This window comes from Procambarus clarkii, chromosome 35 (genome assembly GCF_040958095.1).
Source record: "Procambarus clarkii isolate CNS0578487 chromosome 35, FALCON_Pclarkii_2.0, whole genome shotgun sequence".
Classification (NCBI taxonomy): domain Eukaryota; kingdom Metazoa; phylum Arthropoda; class Malacostraca; order Decapoda; family Cambaridae; genus Procambarus; species Procambarus clarkii.
Window position 1 is genome coordinate 41,490,572 of NC_091184.1, and position 19,079 is coordinate 41,509,650.

Genomic DNA, 19,079 nt, shown 5'->3' on the forward strand with positions numbered 1-19,079 from the left:
CTTCCTGGCTAGGTATGTTTAGGTATGGCTAGCGGTGCGCGAGCCGCGGCTTATCGGTCGCCCCCCCCCCCCCCCCCCCCGGTTCCCTGTTTACTCGGTCTCGCCCGCTTACTTCCGCATTCTTCCACCCCATTCTACGTTATCGCCTCTCGCTTTTGGGCCTATGTCCTTTCTCAGGCCGGGTTGTGTGCCGTCCAGCGCGCCTCGGCGACGTTATCTTTTCTTCGGCCCTCTGTCATTTCCGCCCCCCCCCCAGCCGTGCGGGCTCGCCTGTGGGAAACGTCCCCTTGGTTCCTCCTACGTCTGCGTGTCTGTTAAATCTGTTATTGTTGGACTCGCAATTTGATTTGTATTTATTACGGCAAATTTTTCTCCCGCAATTTACTCTTTGTTTAAGTTTCACGTTCAATTTGTTATTAAGGGACTATCAATTAGGATTTGTATTAATCTATTGCTTTGCCTCTCTGCCTTTAAGTTATTTTCAGCTAAGGTACGCTAGTTGCAGTGCATTCGGGTGGCCCCCCCCCCCCCCACAATTTTTCTTTTTTTTCTCCTCCGGTTATTTCGTCCTATTACACTCGTTTCCTTCATTATATATTCTATTCTGAATATTGTGCATTATATCTGACCACCCATTCTTCATCGTATCGACAGTACATTAAGTTACATTTGGATGCTACCGAGAAGTTTAGCATGGCCTCGCGCACGGTGTCATGCAAAAAACTGGCCATTCAGCCTTCCTTTCGGCAAGCTCAAGCCAGTCAGTTAGCATGACGTCGGCCAGCTTGTGGTTGGCCAGCGCAGCCAGCATGCTGTTGGCCATAGGTCGCTAACGTTCTTTGGCCATCCGGCCTTCTGGGCTATTTTACTCTTCTTGTTCCTTCGCCATTGTTGTTTCCTACTACGTATTAGTATTCTATTTAATTTTACCTCATCTATCATTAGGTTAGGGGCCCCTTACCTCCAACCGCTATCCCTTCCACTGCGCTCTGCCCGCTTGGCACTCAATGCCGGTTTCTTCTGTTCCCTTTATTCGCAGCCACGACAAGCCGGAACCCCCCCCCCCCCCCTTCACACCCTACTGCGGCGAGGAAGAGAACGCGAGCCGGATATTCCTCTGATCACCATCAACGCACGCAGCAGTGCCGGGATGCAGCCGCCCAGGGCCTACGTTAATACTATTATCTTCTCTTTATTTGCTGGGCTATATGGCAGTATTAATATTATTCCGTACCGTTACTGTCATTCCAGTATTATTTTATTAAAATATAAATTGTTATTATGGTTTGGCGTTGCTTTCTTAATTTCTTCCATTCTGCGGCACTTGCCGTCATCTGTTATTTACGATATTACATTGTATTCTTCATTGTACGATTATTTACGACATTGTATTCTTATTATTATCCTTATTACAGTTACTGAATGGCAGCTCCCTGCCGTCGATTTCACTTTGCTCCTGTTCTAAAGATGTTGCCGAAGTTCACGGCGTACTAGCTGCGGCTCGCAGACTCTCATTGACAACACAAGACTACACTCAGCGGCCACTCAAGGCAGACTCCTTGGCTTCTATCCAGCCCAATCACCCGTCTGGAGGCAGAGATGGGATAGAGACCAAGGGTAATGTTCCCCGCTCACATTCTACATCCGATTAGGACACAAGCATGTTTTAGATTTGGCTTTAAGAATTGGTTCTTATTCCATTTTATTGTTTATGTATATGTTGCTTAGTTGTTATACCCTTTCTTGGTATATGTATTGTTTATATTCAAGATTTATAGTGTTTCGTCTTACCCTGTTATAGTTGCTTTGTGCCTCCTTGCTGTTCTCCTACCGGTTTTCTCCCACCTTTGCTCTTAGCAAAGGTACTTCCCCCCTTCCGTTTGCTGGAAGATTCTTAGATTTGTTAGCCCCCCTTCATTGCTACAGTATAATTATTCGGATGCTCTCTATTCATCCAGGATTGTTAATTAAGGTTTCTCTTAATTCCTGCTGCCGGGCTCCCTCCCCCGTTTTTCGTCTCCGTATTGATTCAGCTAGGGTTTCCCTCTCGTCTGTGCTCTTGCCTGTCACGATAACACTGCACGCCGCTTCTGCCCACCCTTACTGCCTTATATCTTTCAGCCCGGGGGAGGTGAGCTACGCGACAAAAAATCGACGCACGCTCCGACTGGACCAGGTATCGCTTACATGGTCAGGAATCAACACTCTTCGGATCCTACAAGCACAGATCCTACAAGCGCTCCTGTCACCAGGCGAGATTTCTCCAGGATCCTACGCGCTGCCCTCTCGGCGCTAAGCTTGACTTCAGATGACTACGCTCCGCACCCAGCTGTCTCGGGACGGGCTCGCCACATCAGAAATAATGGCAAACGGCAGGCGGAAGAGTAGTGCTCACATCCTACGTCAGACGGGACGTTGTTGCTCTGCTACATAGAGTGCCTCACGCGGCCAGCTGGCACTCGCCCTTCGGGGGGGGGGCCGGCCGCTGGCCTGCGGTGGGGGTGCAGCGCCGGACCCCAAGTGTCCCGCTGTCCGCAGCTAATACTTTGCCCAGTCTAGGTGCTAGTAAGCCCTACTTGTAGTCACACCCCCTTCTCCTTATCCATTAGGTCTTTTACGGCCTCTTGGCCGGGTACATTACGTGTTATGTGGTCTCTCACTTATTAGTTATTCTTTGTGTCCTGCCTGTTATATCCTAGTGTTATATAATTACTACACATTTGCACTCGGCCTTAATTCTAGTACCAGTTAACCTTTAGGTTTCTGCAGAATTAGTTTCCATGTCACTATAGGCTAAGGTCTCATACTTACTACGGGTGTACCTTTTAAGTTAAATCTAGTCCTTGGAATTGTTACTGTTAATTCTTACTTTATATATTTACTTTATATATTTACTTTATATATTTTAATATAAACGTTATATATTCCTTAAATTATATTTGAAACTTTGTATATTTACATGTTCAATATTAAGTTTTATATAATATCAACTTTGTTAAGTCTATAATATAAACCGTGTTTAATATAAACTTTATATAATTACTTACTTTATGTGAACTTTATATATTTACATGTTCTGCAGAATTTAATCTTCAATAAACTTTAACGCCCCATACTGCCAGTATCTTTCTCCCCCTGGTCAGAAAATGGTCACTGCTTGCATCACAAGCGGGGATGTTTCTGGCGGGGGAGAAAGAAACAATTGCGCAGCGCGTCCCGCGGCGTTGCGCGGGCAGTTTGAGGCCCGTATAAATACGGGCGCACAATGGGGCTCCACCTCACTCCGCCTGCCCTCGCCGCTGCCCTCGCAAAACCCCACCCTCCCCCCCTTTGCAAGCGGCTGCTTTTGTACCCCCGTCATGCTTTGCACAGTTGTCCTGATTGTCTCCCCACCGCATGTGGGAAGGGGGGTGCAGCGCCGGTCCCCAAGTGTCCCGCTGTCCGCAGCTAATACTTTGCCCAGTCTAGGTGCTAGTAAGCCCTACTTGTAGTCACACCCCCTTCTCCTTATCCATTAGGTCTTTTACGGCCTCTTGGCCGGGTACATTACGTGTTATGTGGTCTCTCACTTATTAGTTATTCTTTGTGTCCTGCCTGTTATATCCTAGTGTTATATAATTACTACACATTTGCACTCGGCCTTAATTCTAGTACCAGTTAACCTTTAGGTTTCTGCAGAATTAGTTTCCATGTCACTATAGGCTAAGGTCTCATACTTACTACGGGTGTACCTTTTAAGTTAAATCTAGTCCTTGGAATTGTTACTGTTAATTCTTACTTTATATATTTACTTTATATATTTACTTTATATATTTTAATATAAACGTTATATATTCCTTAAATTATATTTGAAACTTTGTATATTTACATGTTCAATATTAAGTTTTATATAATATCAACTTTGTTAAGTCTATAATATAAACCGTGTTTAATATAAACTTTATATAATTACTTACTTTATGTGAACTTTATATATTTACATGTTCTGCAGAATTTAATCTTCAATAAACTTTAACGCCCCATACTGCCAGTATCTTTCTCCCCCTGGTCAGAAAATAAATTTTCTTCTTTTATTAGTGTCCGTGGCTCAAAAAAAGAAGGCAGTAGAAGATGTGGAGCTTCAGAAGAGATCCAGAGAGGAGCAACAACATACCATTCAAGAAATGCTGCATTATCTCACATATTACAAGAAGAAGAGAGAGATTTTAACCGAACATACTAAAGAGTTATGTGGAATTTTCCCTTCATATCTAAGCAAGGTAAGCTAACCGCTTAAATTAAATGTGTGTTACAATTCAGTTCTTCATAAACATTTATCCAGCAGAACTTTAGACTTATATATACTAGTTTTATACTTTATGTCTTGCTATTTATGGCTTTGACAGGTAGACAATTCCATGGTTTTAATATACTGGTGTCATTTACATGTGAACTTTTATCAAAATTTTTATTATTTACATATTCTAATTTCTTTAGTATTTTCAGACAAATTTGTAAATGTCTTAAACTCCATTAAATATTTTATATATTACAGGATCCTAACAAGTACACTATTGAAGAGAAGCACTTATCACCCAAAAATAATAGTGGAATCCTGGCTCTTTTGAAGCAAGGGCAAAAGTTGTCTACTGACAAGCTGATTACTACTGGCCTCCATTGTCTTGCCTGCACTTTGTTTCCCATCAATCATATCACTCATTCTTACAGGTGTGAGACAGAGAGGGACAAGATCATCAAAGAGGAACAACCGCAACAGTGTGGGAAGTGGGCGAAGTGTTACCCGTTACCGCACATCGGCGATCTACAATAGTTTCTCCACAAAGATACAAACCAATGCCGTTCTCTCAAATAGACTATGTGGCTGTTAGAGAAAACGGAAATTTTATGGTAAACATGTTCATACTATCCCCAAGTCGATCGGATAAGAATTGAATTTTTTAGAAATATTTGTTCGTCGGACATAAAAATATGTCTACTCGGGCAGTTTCAAGTGACCCCCGATGGACACGATCTTGTGTCCGCAGGGGAGTAAAGTGTTTATTAATAAAAACAAAATCGCCCTTCTTGGGTTCAGTCATCCTGGCTGCTTTAATTTGTTCCGAGCCATAATGTAAACTGACCCAAGTATAGAATGGGTTAGCCCAAGTATCGCGTTTTCAAAAGGGTCGCCCGTGTTGGAAAAGACGAACGCTGAAAGAATATTGTTGAAAACATCTTGATAACTGATTAAACCAAAATTATTTATTAGTCAGAAGAAAGACAGAAACGCGATCTATATGTAAAACCTCTACCAGACAAATATTTTAAGTAAAACCAAAGATATTTGTAGTTGTATAAAAGTGGCAGTTTTCATCGCTCGTCGAGCTCGAAAACCGCAGCATTTATCTCAGAACCATGCCTATTTCACTCAGATTCCTTAATAAACGTAAGAGTTTTATATATCACAAGGAAGACAGATATATAAGCTTCGTTCTAAATACCTTACTATTGGCATATTTAAATTTAAAGCGAAGATACGTGTACTTTTATAATAGCCGAGCTCCGACCCCGGACAGATTGATCGACCTTGAGGTGCTTCCGGGCAACTCTCTCTCAGAACAATGTTTATTTCACGTGAATTCGTTAATAAACATATATGTTTTATATGTCTCAAGAAAGGCAGACATATAAGCTTCACTTTAAACACTTTACCATACACATATTTAAAGTTCTAATGAAGATACATGTATTTTAAAAATTACGGAGCTCCGACCACGTACAGACTGAACGACAGAGCAACTCTCTCAGATCAATGTTAATTTCACGTAAATTCGTTAATAAACACAAATGTTTTATATGTCTTAAGCAAGATAGAAATATCAGCTTCATTTTAAATCCATTGCAATAGACATATTTATAGCTCAAGTAAAGATATATATGTTTTTATAGTGGCGTTCAGTAGCTTTTTGGGCATGGAATGCAGACGCCTACGCACTTGCCGATACATTGTATAATTAACAAAGATACGCTAATAAAACCTAAAATCTTATATGCCTCCAGAAAGACCCAGATATAAACATTATTATGATTGCACCAAATGAAATATATCATGTTGGAGGACAAAGATATATCAATTTTAAATTAAGTTTCTGTGGTGTTGTGCTGCCACTCTGGTGCACTGTACCATCACCATCACTACTGTGGTGTTGTGCTGCCACTCTAGTTCACTGTACCACCACCATCACTACTGTGGTGTTGTGCTGCCACTCTAGTTCACTGTACCATCACCATCACCATCACTACTGTGGTGTTGTGCTGCCACTCTAGTTCACTGTACCATCACTACTGTGGTGTTGTGCTGCCACTTTAGTTCACTGTACCATCACCATCACTACTGTCGTGTTGTGCTGCCACTCTAGTTCACTGTACCATCACCATCACTACTGTGGTGTTGTGCTGCCACTCTGGTTCACTGTACCATCACCATCACTATTGTGGTGTTGTGCTGCCACTTTAGTTCACTGTACCACCACCATCACTACTGTGGTGTTGTGCTACCACTCTAGTTCACTGTACCACCACCATCACTACTGTGGTGTTGTGCTGCCACTCTAGTTCACTGTACCATCACCATCACTACTGTGGTGTTGTGCTGCCACTCTAGTTCACTGTAACATCTCCATCACTACTGTGGTGTTGTGCTGCCACTCTAGTTCACTGTAACATCTCCATCACTACTGTGGTGTTGTGCTGCCACTCTAGTTCACTGTACCATCACTTCTATGGTGTTGTGCTGCCACTCTAGTTCACTGTACCACCACCATCACTACTGCGGTGTTGTGCTGCCACTCTAGTTAACTGTACCATCACCATCACCATCACTACTGTGGTGTTGTGCTGCCACTCTAGTTCACTGTACCATCACTACTGTGGTGTTGTGCTGCCACTCTAGTTCACTGTACCATCACCATCACCATCACTACTGTGGTGTTGTGCTGCCACTCTAGTTCACTGTACCATCACCATCACTACTGTGGTGTTGTGCTGCCACTGTAGTTCACAGTACCATCACCATCACTACTGTGGTGTTGTGCTGCCACTCTAGTTCACTGTACCATCACCATCACTACTGTGGTGTTGTGCTGCCACTCTAGTTCACTGTCCCACCACCATCACTACTGTGGTGTTGTGCTGCCACTCTAGTTCACTGTACCATCACCATCAGTACTGTGGTGTTGTGCTGCCACTCTAGTTCACTGTACCACCACCATCACTACTGTGGTGTTGTGCTGACACTCTAGTTCACTGTACCATCACCATCACTACTGTGGTGTGCTGCCACTCTAGTTCACTGTACCATCACCATCACTCCTGTGGTGTTGTGCTGCCACTAGTTCACTGTACCACCACCATCACTACTGTGGTGTTGTGCTGACACTCTAGTTCACTGTACCATCACCATCACTACTGTGGTGTTGTGCTGCCACTCTAGTTCACTGTACCACCACCATCACTACTGTGGTGTTGTGCTGCCACTCTAGTTCACTGTACCACCACCATCACTACTGTGGTGTTGTGCTGCCACTCTAGTTCACTGTACCACCACCATCACTACTGTGGTGTTGTGCTGCCACTCTAGTTCACTGTACCACCACCATCACTACTGTGGTGTTGTGCTGACACTCTAGTTCACTGTACCATCACCATCACTACTGTGGTGTGCTGCCACTCTAGTTCACTGTACCATCACCATCACTACTGTGGTGTTGTGCTGCCACTAGTTCACTGTACCACCACCATCACTACTGTGGTGTTGTGCTGACACTCTAGTTCACTGTACCATCACCATCACTACTGTGGTGTTGTGCTGCCACTCTAGTTCACTGTACCACCACCGTCACTACTGTGGTGTTATGCTCCCACTCTAGTTCACTGTACCATCACTACTGTGGTGTTGTGCTGCCACTCTAGTTCACTGTACCATCACCATCACTACTGTGGTGTTTTGCTGCCACTCTAGTTCACTGTATTATCACCATCACTACTGTGGTGTTGTGCTGCCACTCTAGTTCACTGTACCACCACCATCACTACTGTTGTGTTCTGCTGTTACTGTAGTTCACTGTACCACCATCACCACCATCACTACTGTGGTGTTGTGCTGCCACTCTAGTTCACTGTACCATCACTACTGTGGTGTTGTGCTGCCACTCTAGTTCACTGTACCATCACTACTGTGGTGTTGTGCTGTCACTCTAGTTCACTGTACCACCACCATCACCATCACTAGTGTGGTGTTGTGCTACCACTCTAGTTCACTGTACCATCACTACTGTGGTGTTGTGCTGCCACTCTAGTTCACTGTACCATCACCATCACTACTGTGGTGTTGTGCTGCCACTCTAGTTCATGGTACCACCACCATCACTACTGTGGTGTTGTGCTGCCACTCTAGTTCACTGTACCATCACTATCACTACTGTGGTGTTGTGCTGCCACTCTAGTTCACTGTACCACCACCATCACCATCACTACTGTTGTGTTGTGCTGCCACTCTAGTTTACTGTACCATCACCATCACTACTGTGGTGTTGTGCTACCACTCTAGTTCACTGTACCACCACCATCACTACTGTGGTGTTGTGCTGTCACTCTAGTTCACTGTACCACCACCATCACTACTGTGGTGTTGTGCTGCCGCTCTAGTTCACTATACCATCTTTACTGTGGTGTTGTGCTGCCACTCTAGTTCACTGTACCACCACCATCACTACTGTAGTGTTGTGCTGCCACTCTAGTATACTGTACCATCACTACTGTGGTGTTGTGCTGCCACTCTAGTTCACTGTACCACCACCATCACTACTGTGGTGTTGTGCTGCCGCTCTAATTCACTGTACCATCACTACTGTGGTGTTGTGCTGCCAATCTAGTTCACTGTACCACCACCATCACTACTGTGGTGTTGTGCTGCCACTCTAGTTCACTGTTCCACCACCATCACTACTGTGGTGTTGTGCTGCCGCTCTAGTTCACTGTACCATCACTACTGTGGTGTTGTGCTGCCACTATAGTTCACTGTACCACCACCATCACTACTGTGGTGTTGTGCTGCCACTCTAGTTCACTGTACCACCACCATCACTACTGTGGTGTTGTGCTACCACTCTAGTTCACTGTACCACCACCATCACTACTGTGGTGTTGTGCTGCCACTCTAGTTCACTGTACCACCACCATCACTACTGTGGTGTTGTGCTGCCGCTCTAGTTCTCTGTACCACCACCATCACTACTGTGGTGTTGTGCTGCCACTCTAGTTCACTGTACCATCGACATCACTACTGTGGTGTTGTGCTGCCACTCTAGTTCACTGTACCACCACTACCACCATCACTACTGTGGTGTTGTGCTGTCACTCTAGTTCACTGTACCATCACTAGTGTGGTGTTGTGCTGTCACTCTAGTTCACTGTACCATCACTAGTGTGGTGTTGTGCTACCACTCTAGTTCACTGTATCATCAATATCACCATCACTCCTGCATCACCATGGTCAGCATGTAGTTAATCCCAATGTAATTTAAGGACACACCTTTATCACTATATCATCATTACTTCACTATCTTTGGTATTTAACACTTTGGTATTTATACTTTGGTATCATATACCTGACAATGACGGCTGTATCACCATCAATGCTATATCTTCTCAGTACTGTAACCTATCATTGCTGTATCACTATAGCTTCACTATCACCTCTATATATCACCATCACCTCAGGCCCCACACTTGGGGTCATATACTGACCATGTTGAGTAACAAATTGTTGGTGTCACTATATGACAGCTGTTGTCACTTTTATACCACCAATAGCTCACTATCACATAACACTATCACTGCTACACCAACATCATTTCACTTTCTCTGCATTATCACCACACAGTGATAGATTTCCTCCTTGCATTCACTGTTATATCACTATCACTGCTACAGCACCACTACCTCACCATCACTGTTATATCACCATCACCTCACCATCACTGTCATATCACTATCACCTCAGTATCACTGAGGTGATATCACTATACTATCACAGCTATATTACCATCACCTCACTATCGCTGTCATATAACCACCTCAGTATCACTATCACACTATCTTTATTAAATTACTATCACTGCTATATCACCATCACCTCACAATCACTCAGGTGTGTTGTGATATTACCATACTGGACCATGGTGTGTTGTGATATTACCATACTGGACCATTGTATGTTGTAATATTACCATACTGGACCATGATGTGTTGTGATATTACCATACTGGTCCATGGTGTGTTGAGATATTACCATACTGGACCATGGTGTGTTGTGATATTACCATACTGGACCATGGTGTGTTGTGATATTACCATACTGGTCCATGGTGTGTTGAGATATTACCATACTGGACCATGGTGTGTTGTGATATTACCATACTGGTCCATGGTGTGTTGTGATATTACCATACTGGACCATGGTGTGTTGTGATATTACCATACTGGTCCATGGTGTGTTGTGATATTACCATACTGGTCCATGGTGTGTTGTGATATTACCATATTGGTCCATAGTGTGTTGTGATATTACCATACTGGACCATGGTGTGTTGTGATATTACCATACTGGTCCATGGTGTGTTGTGATATTACCATACAGGTCCATGGTGTGTTGTGATATTACCATATTGGACCATGGTGTGTTGTGATATTACCATACTGGTCCATGGTGTGTTGTGATATTACCATACTGGTCCATGGTGTGTTGTGATATTACCATACTGGTCCATGGTGTGTTGTGATATTACCATACTGGTCCATGGTGTGTTGTGATATTACCATACTGGACCATGGTGTGTTGTGATATTACCATACTGGTCCATGGTGTGTTGTGATATTACCATACTGGACCATGGTGTGTTGTGATATTACCATGGTGTGTTGTGATATTATGTGATATTATTATCTTTTCTATCTGTATTTTAAAACCCAATAGAGTTTGGGCGTTTACCTTACCTACTTTTCGGCGAGTAGGCGGTTCCACGGGTTTACAACATACAAGTGAAAGAGCATCTTCTGCTTTCTGTCCTACATTGAGGCTTGTTGAGCTCGAACCCGAGAATCTGACCTTTTGAAGAAAGTGTCCAGATCGACATCGTCCAAATTGTTTAGTATTTGAAAGGTTTCGATGAGCTCCGCCATGTCATGCTGGTTTGCAGTGTTATATATTTATTTATTTATTTATTTATATATACAAAAAGGTACATTGGGATTGTGAGGATACATAGCATAGTAATTACATTCTTGTAAAGCCACTAGTACGCGCAGCGTTTCGGCCAGGTTCTTAAAATAAGAAAATTTTAAGTAGGTAAATACTAGCAAAATTTACAAAAATGATAACAGATACATAGGCCCAATTCAGTATATAGCTTGCACATAAAAAGAAGACAGCAATGAACACAATGATAGAGTTGTTTGGATTAAGTACATAAAGATTGGGAGATTTGGTAACACTAGATACAAAGCAAATTTAAAGCTCAGTGTGGGAAACTACGAAGATGAAATTAGGTACTTTTTGGTTTTGCTTTTAAATGGGCAAAAGTTTGACAGCTTTTCAATTCATTAGGAAGTGAGTTCCATAGACTGGGTCCCTTTATTTGCATAGAGTGTTTACACAGATTAAGTTTGACTCTGGGGATATCAAAGAGATATTTATTTCTGGTGTGGTGATAATGGGTCCTATTACATCTGTCCAGGGAGAGTTTCAGAGCATGGTTTGCATTTAAGAACAGGGTTTTGTAAATGTAGTTGACACAAGATTTGCTGACGACACAACCTTCATTTACTCCAGTCCTGACCCCCTTGCTCTAAATGCCACAGTAAATACTGAGCTAGAGAAAGTCCATCTTTGGCTAACTGCCAACAAACTCACCCTTAACATTGACAAAACGTTTTATATTCTGTTTGGCAATAAATCCTCTAATCAAATAAATCTCAAAATAAACAATACCCAAATTTGTAACAAATTAGATGGCAAATTCCTTGGCGTTCTCATCGACCACAAGCTGAATTTCCAGGGACACATTCTAAATATATCAAAAAAAGTTTCAAAAACTGTTGGCATTCTTTCTAAGATCAGATATTATGTACCCCGCCCTGCCCTGGTGACTATTACTCCCTCATCTATCCATCTCAACTATGGTATTTGTGCTTGGGGTTCTACTACCCAAAATCATTTACGTCCTCTAATTACTCAACACAAAGCAGCTATTAGGACAATATCCAACTCTAGCCCCAGACATCACTCGGTACCCCTACTCAAATCTCTGAATATGTTAGATATTAAGTCATTGCACATTCTCTCATGTGTATTATACATATATAAAACGCTGAACTGTAATGCCAATCCTGACCTCAAAAGATTCATTGAAGGTTGTAACAGAACCCATGAGCACCACACCAGAAATACAGTTTTGATATTCCTAGAGTACGACTTAATCAAACTAGAAATGCTCTCCAAATCAAGGGACCCAGAATGTGGAATGATCTTCCCAACCATGTTAAAGACAGTACCTCTCTCAACCAGTTTAAGATAAAAACGAAGCCCTACCAAATAAATTCCCTGTAACCTACCTTACCCCTCTGTTGTCAACCCATGTATGTTTTTTTTTCTTCAATACAACGCTGTTTGAATGTAATTTTCTGTAATAATTTGTAATTGTATTTGTGCTGCTTTTTCAGCCATGTTCCCCCCCCCCTCTTTTACCTCTATTTTTATTTGTTCTCAACACATTTTATTCTTTTTACCCATTAGTATTAAGCTTTAGTCATTAATGTTTTTCCTGCCCGAAACGCTTTGCGTAATAGTGGCTTTAGGCATTGTATGTACTAGCTCTATTAATCCAACAAACTTTGTAAAATCTCTATGTATGTACCTTACCTAAATAAACATTTATTTATTTATTATTTAAGATAATGTGTGGAGGGAGTTAATATTTAGCATGTTAAGGGATTTAAACAAGGGAGCTGAGTGTTGTCTGAAAGCAGAGTTTGTTATAATTCTGATAGCAGATTTTTGCTGGTTGATGGGCATGAGGTAGTTTGCAGTAGCTGACCCCATGCACAGATACCATAATTCAGATAAGGATAGATTAGTGCATAATATAGTGAGAGGAGAGCAGAGTTAGGAACATAATATCTGATTTTAGAGAGTATACCAACTGTTTTAGAGACTTTCTTAGTTATGTGTTGAATGTGGGTGATGAAGTTTAGTCTCTTGTCTAGGAATAGGCCAAGAAACTTTCCATCATTTTTATTACTGATGTTAATGTTGTCTATCTGTAGCTGAATTGCATTCGATGATTTGCTTCCAAATAAGATGTAGTAGGTCTTTTCTATGTTTAGTGTTAGTTTGTTAGTTGACATCCATAAGTGGACTTTTTTAAATTTATTATTCACAACATTATTTAGTGTATGTGGGTTGGAGTCTGAATAGATGAGAGTAGTATCATCAGCAAACAGTATAGGTTTAAGAATATTAGAGGCATTAGGCAGATCATTGATATATATAAGAAATAGAAGAGGTCCTAAGATGCTGCCCTGTGGCACTCCAACGGTTATTGGTAGAGTGGAAGAGGTTGTATCATTGATGGTTACACATTGGTGTCTGTCACTAAGATAGGATCGGATATAGTCCAGAGCAAGGCCTCTGATTCCATAATGGAGTTTAAGTAAGAGGTAATTGTGATTAACAGTATCAAAGGCTTTTCTTAGGTCAATATAGAGTCCAATCAGAAATTCATTTTTGTCAAGGGCTGAGTAGATAACGTCAAGGAGACTAATGATTGCATCGTTGGTGCTCTTGTGGGACCGGAAGCCAAACTGGCAGGGGCTGAGTATGTCGAATTTTACGAGGTAGGAATAGAGCTGTTTGTAGATAATTTTTTCAAATATTTTTGATAGAATATGGGTAGGTTTGATATTGGTCTATAATTGTTTATGTCCGCCGAATTACCTCCTTTATGAACTGGCGTTACTCCTGCTTTTTTAAGGATATCAGGGAAGGTATGACACTATGGATTTGTTGAACAAAAGAGCTATGGGTGGCGCTAGGGCATGGGAGGCGCTCTTGTATACAAAGGACGGAATTTCACTGATGTTCCCTGCCTCGGTTTTTAGAGTGTATGATGGACATAACATCTGTCAGGCTGACTAGTGAGAGGAGAAGAGAGGTTTGGATAGCTGCCTGATAGATACGTGTAATATGTGTGACCCTTGAGACTAAATAAGGTTCTTCTCCCCGCAGTGTAAAGAAATTATAATAAATCAGCCATGCCAACATATGTCTAGGGGTATAATTACATCACTGCATAAAATGGAGAACAATATATTTATGCTAAGGGGGACAAACATAACAATTAAATGTATAAATAATAGCCAGAAATATTCTTCAGCATGCAATATCATAGAATAAAACTAATCATTGAGACATTAGCACTATCACCAGAACATGGATTAATCAATAGTAATACTCAAATTATCTAACCAGATAATTAACATTTATATGGGCTAAAATAACAGTGACCAATGACTTAGCTTAAAACACAACTCCTCTCGACAACAGCCGCCACGCTACTGCCCACGCTTTGGTCCGCAGGCCAAACGTCGGCTAACCGTCTACCAAAAAGTCAACTAAATGTCCACACAAACATTGTGGAAATTCTAATAACAAAATGCAGCAGTAATATTCAAAATATTGTTAAACTAAAGAGTAGTAAACACTGGTACAACATTCCATACAATAATACGGCAACCAAATATGGAAATAAATAAAGGTAAAACTATAGACACTCGATTGACAACAATGTTCCCACACTGGCCATATCCAAATATGGTCAACCGCCCACACGGAGAAACTACATGCGAAATCTAACACCAAAAGCCTCACACACACTACACAGCATGCTATGTTGCATATATAACATACAATATCTTATATCATACAACTGGATGCAATATTAATTAGAGAACAAGACAATAAAGTAATATGAGAATCAAGAGTACTGGCAGAATCTTAGTAAGATTCGTGACAATGTGTTAATATGTATTCACCTAATTGTGCTTGCGGGGGTTGAGCTTTGGCTCTTTGGTCCCGCCTCTCAACTGTTAATCAACTGAACCCGACGTTCACTGCTGCCTATCAACGAGTCTTCCCTATTGTTCCTGCCTACATTTATCCTGCTATCATGCAAAGTAAGACCGTTAAGCCCCTTAAGAAAGATAGCACACCTAACAAGAATAACCCTACTAGCCAGGCTAACAACATGATTAGTTCAGCTATCTCCCCCTCGGTGGCCGCCGTGGGGGGTACCGACTCTCCCCCCCCCCCCCCGTCAACAATAACAAACAATCTCAGCTGGGCGCAGTGCAGTCTCTGACACGGGCCATGCAACTATTAGGTAGTTAAATGGACCAACTTAAACGAACTGCTGCCCCTCTTTCTGACTTCAAGCGCCTTGCTGATAACCCTTGGCTCAAGTTATTAACTCAAGTACATGAAGATCAAATGACAGTAATCAAAGAGCAGTCGGCCTTAATAATGAACCTGCAAGGCTCATTATTATCTTTGCAGAATGAAGCTGGAGACTTACTCAAGAACAATCAAGATCTATCTACCAAAGTCGTCCACCTCGAACAAGAATTAAACCTTCTCAAGAACTCAGTTACTAACTTTAATCCAGATGAAACCACTAAAAAACAGGAAGAAATATTGCAACAGTTTGAGAACCATCTGAACAACCTACAACAACAACACACAACCATAGAATTACCCCAATCAACCCAAATCAGGCCAAAACTACCCAAATCGTCCTAGCATTACGTAAGTAATGAAGAAATATGGCATATTTACTTACTATAATGTTGGTGCTACACATAGAACATGATCAAACCTATTTTTACTCTGAAATAATCTAATTTCATAACGAAATTAGACGTAAATATGTGAGAGGTGACGCCATAGGAAGTCGACGGTCCAAGCGACAATTGTGTGGAGCGACTTATCCAAGAAATATGGTCGCCAGGAGAGTGTTTGCTGCCATATCAGCCTCCTGTACACAGTGATCCAGTCCTTTTCGTTCATTGAACACCGAACCCTACACGCCCTCTGATATATTGCTTAATTAACAAATATTCACAAATAAAGATTATATTTGTATATGTTATCAGAAAGGCAGATATAAAATAGTTTTTGTGAATCCATCACAGAGATTATACCTTATTAGAGAGGAAAAATATTCATACTTTAAACAAGGCTTCATGGCCGACGCTCTCCTTACCGATATGGGAACTATGACCTTCCGAAGATCAATGTTAATTTAATCTAGATATTGTAATAAACGAAGTTTTCTATGTCATCATAAAGACATAAATATACGCTGCATGTTAATACTTTGGCATAAATATAACTGAATTGAAAGTTAAGATATATGCCTTTTTATAGTTACTTGATGGCTCGCTCAGGGAGTGTGAAGGCCTCCACACAAGCCAATCAATTTTATAATTACTTTGCATATATGCAAAGTAACGCCATAGGTCTTTATGTCAGAATAAAGCCATGTAGACGATAATGTAACTACATTTCAAGGAAAACATATCTTAATATAATTATTAAATGAATGCAAAGTTATGGTTAAATAAATAGCCAATACCACACAATCGCCGGTGTCCGGACACATGAATAGTCGCATTAGGTGAAAGGAAATGTACCCAACCATTTCCATTTACCCAACCAGTTTGTGCACCCTATACTCATCCTCTGTGCGGTAATTTATTGTGCATCCCATACTCATCTTGTTACCAGTAGTTTGTGCAACCCATACTCATCCTGTGACCCGTAATTTATTGTGCATCCCATACTCATCCTGTTACCGGTAGTTTGTGCAGCCCATACCCATCCTGTGACCTGTAATTTATTGTGCAACCCATACTTATCCTGTGACCTGTAGTTTATTGTGCAGCTAATACTCATTCTGTGAGTCATAGGACATTGCGCAACCCTTTCTCATCGTGTGAATCTTTATTTACTTTGCTCTCCCTATTCATCCTCTGCGCGATAGTTTTTTGTGCAACCCATACCCATGATGTGAGTGGTAGTTTATTGTGTACCCTATATTCATCCTGTGAGTATAGGATACACAATTCTTGTTTGGATTCTTGTAATGTTATTTGTCTATTTGTAGTCACAGTATTTGTGCGCCCCTTGAGGGACTTGAATTAGAGGGGGGTTGAAATAGCCTAAGCTACTCTATCCCTTTGAGATGTATTTATTGCTTATCTCAATAAACATACTTGAACTTGAACTTGGGTACACAATGAGTTCATTTGTACTCCATACTCATCATCAAGAAGTGTATTTTACCAGCATTGTAATATAAATTAAGAATAAAAGCTTAACTGGATTACGGACCCATAATCAAAATAAGAGTCATCACTAATTATCATGACAAATTGTCTAGGCTACACTTCCGCCTTCGACAAGCTGCCGCCGGATGTGGGTATAGTTTATTGTACACCCCCGCACCCCCAGTCCTGGAAGGGCGGGCATTGGGATGTGGACATGTGTACCATTATACCCCCCCCCCCCCACACACACACACTCCTCTCCTGTTAATAATAAAACTAATAATAATAAAAATTAAAAATAATAACGTTAATAAATATTATAATTAAAACACTTACTGTAATACCCTAGTGCTTGAATGAAGGTGAAAGAAAGACCCAATAAATAAGCTTCATAGAAGGTTGTAACAGAACCCATGAGCACCACACCAGAAATAAATACAGTTTTGATATTCCTAGAGTACGACTAAATCAAACCAGAAATGCTCTACAAATCAAGGGGCCCAGAATGTGGAATGACCTTCCCAACCATGTTAAAGACTGTACCTCTCTCAACCAGTTTAAGTTAAAAACGAAGCTATACCTAATAAATTCCATGTAACCCACCTTACCCCCTGTTGTCAACCCATGTATATTTTTTGTTTTTTTGTTTTTCAAATCAACGCTGTTTGAATGTAATTTTCTGTAATAATTTGTAATTGTATTTCTGCTGCTTTTTCAACAATGTTCCCCCCTCTTTTACCTCTATTTTTTATATGTACTCATCACATCTTTTCTTTTTACCCATTAGTTTTAAGCTGTAGTCATTAATGTTTTTCCTGCCCGTAACGCTTTGCGTAATAGTGGCTTTAGGCATTGTATGTACTAGCTCTATCTATAAAGCCAACAAACTTTGTAAATCTCTTTATGTATGTACCTTACCTAAAAAAAGATTATTATTATTATTATTATAAATGTGTAAGTGTATTAAAAACCAAATTTTCGTTGGGCGAGCTGGCAGGTGAGCACCACCTGCCAGCTCACCCAGTAATGAACATCACCTGCACACTGCACCGAACCACTTGCCAGCAGGTGCAGAAGTACGATGGAGAGAGCAAAGTATACAATATTTCAAGTATAATATTAAAGATATATTTAGGATTTAATGTTTTCCTATAAAGTTTCAATAATACCTTTATTTGATTTTTTGTATTATTTTCTACCACAGACGTGGCCACACATTAACAATGCTAACCAGCATATATACATTTTCTTCAGTCCGCCATGAACTCTAACCCTTTCCACTACCGCCCACAAGATGGGTATAGGGTGCATAATATAAGAACTAAACACTAGCACGCGCAGCGTTTCGGGCAAGTCCTTAATCTAAGAAAATTTTAAGGAGGTAAATACTTGCAAAATTTATAGACAAAAAAATGATAACAGATTACATGAAATGAAAAAAAAAAGATGAGAGAAAATTGTAGGTACAGTATATTAAAGCACATAGGTAGCTGAGATTGATTGCAATGACAGCTTAAATGGTAGTTGACAACAAATTGGTAGGCACAATACAGCAGAAACAATATAAGATTGATTGCAATGACAGCTTGAATGGTAGTTGACAAAAATTGGTAGTCACAATACAGCATATGGCTAGCACATAAAAGAAGACAGCAATG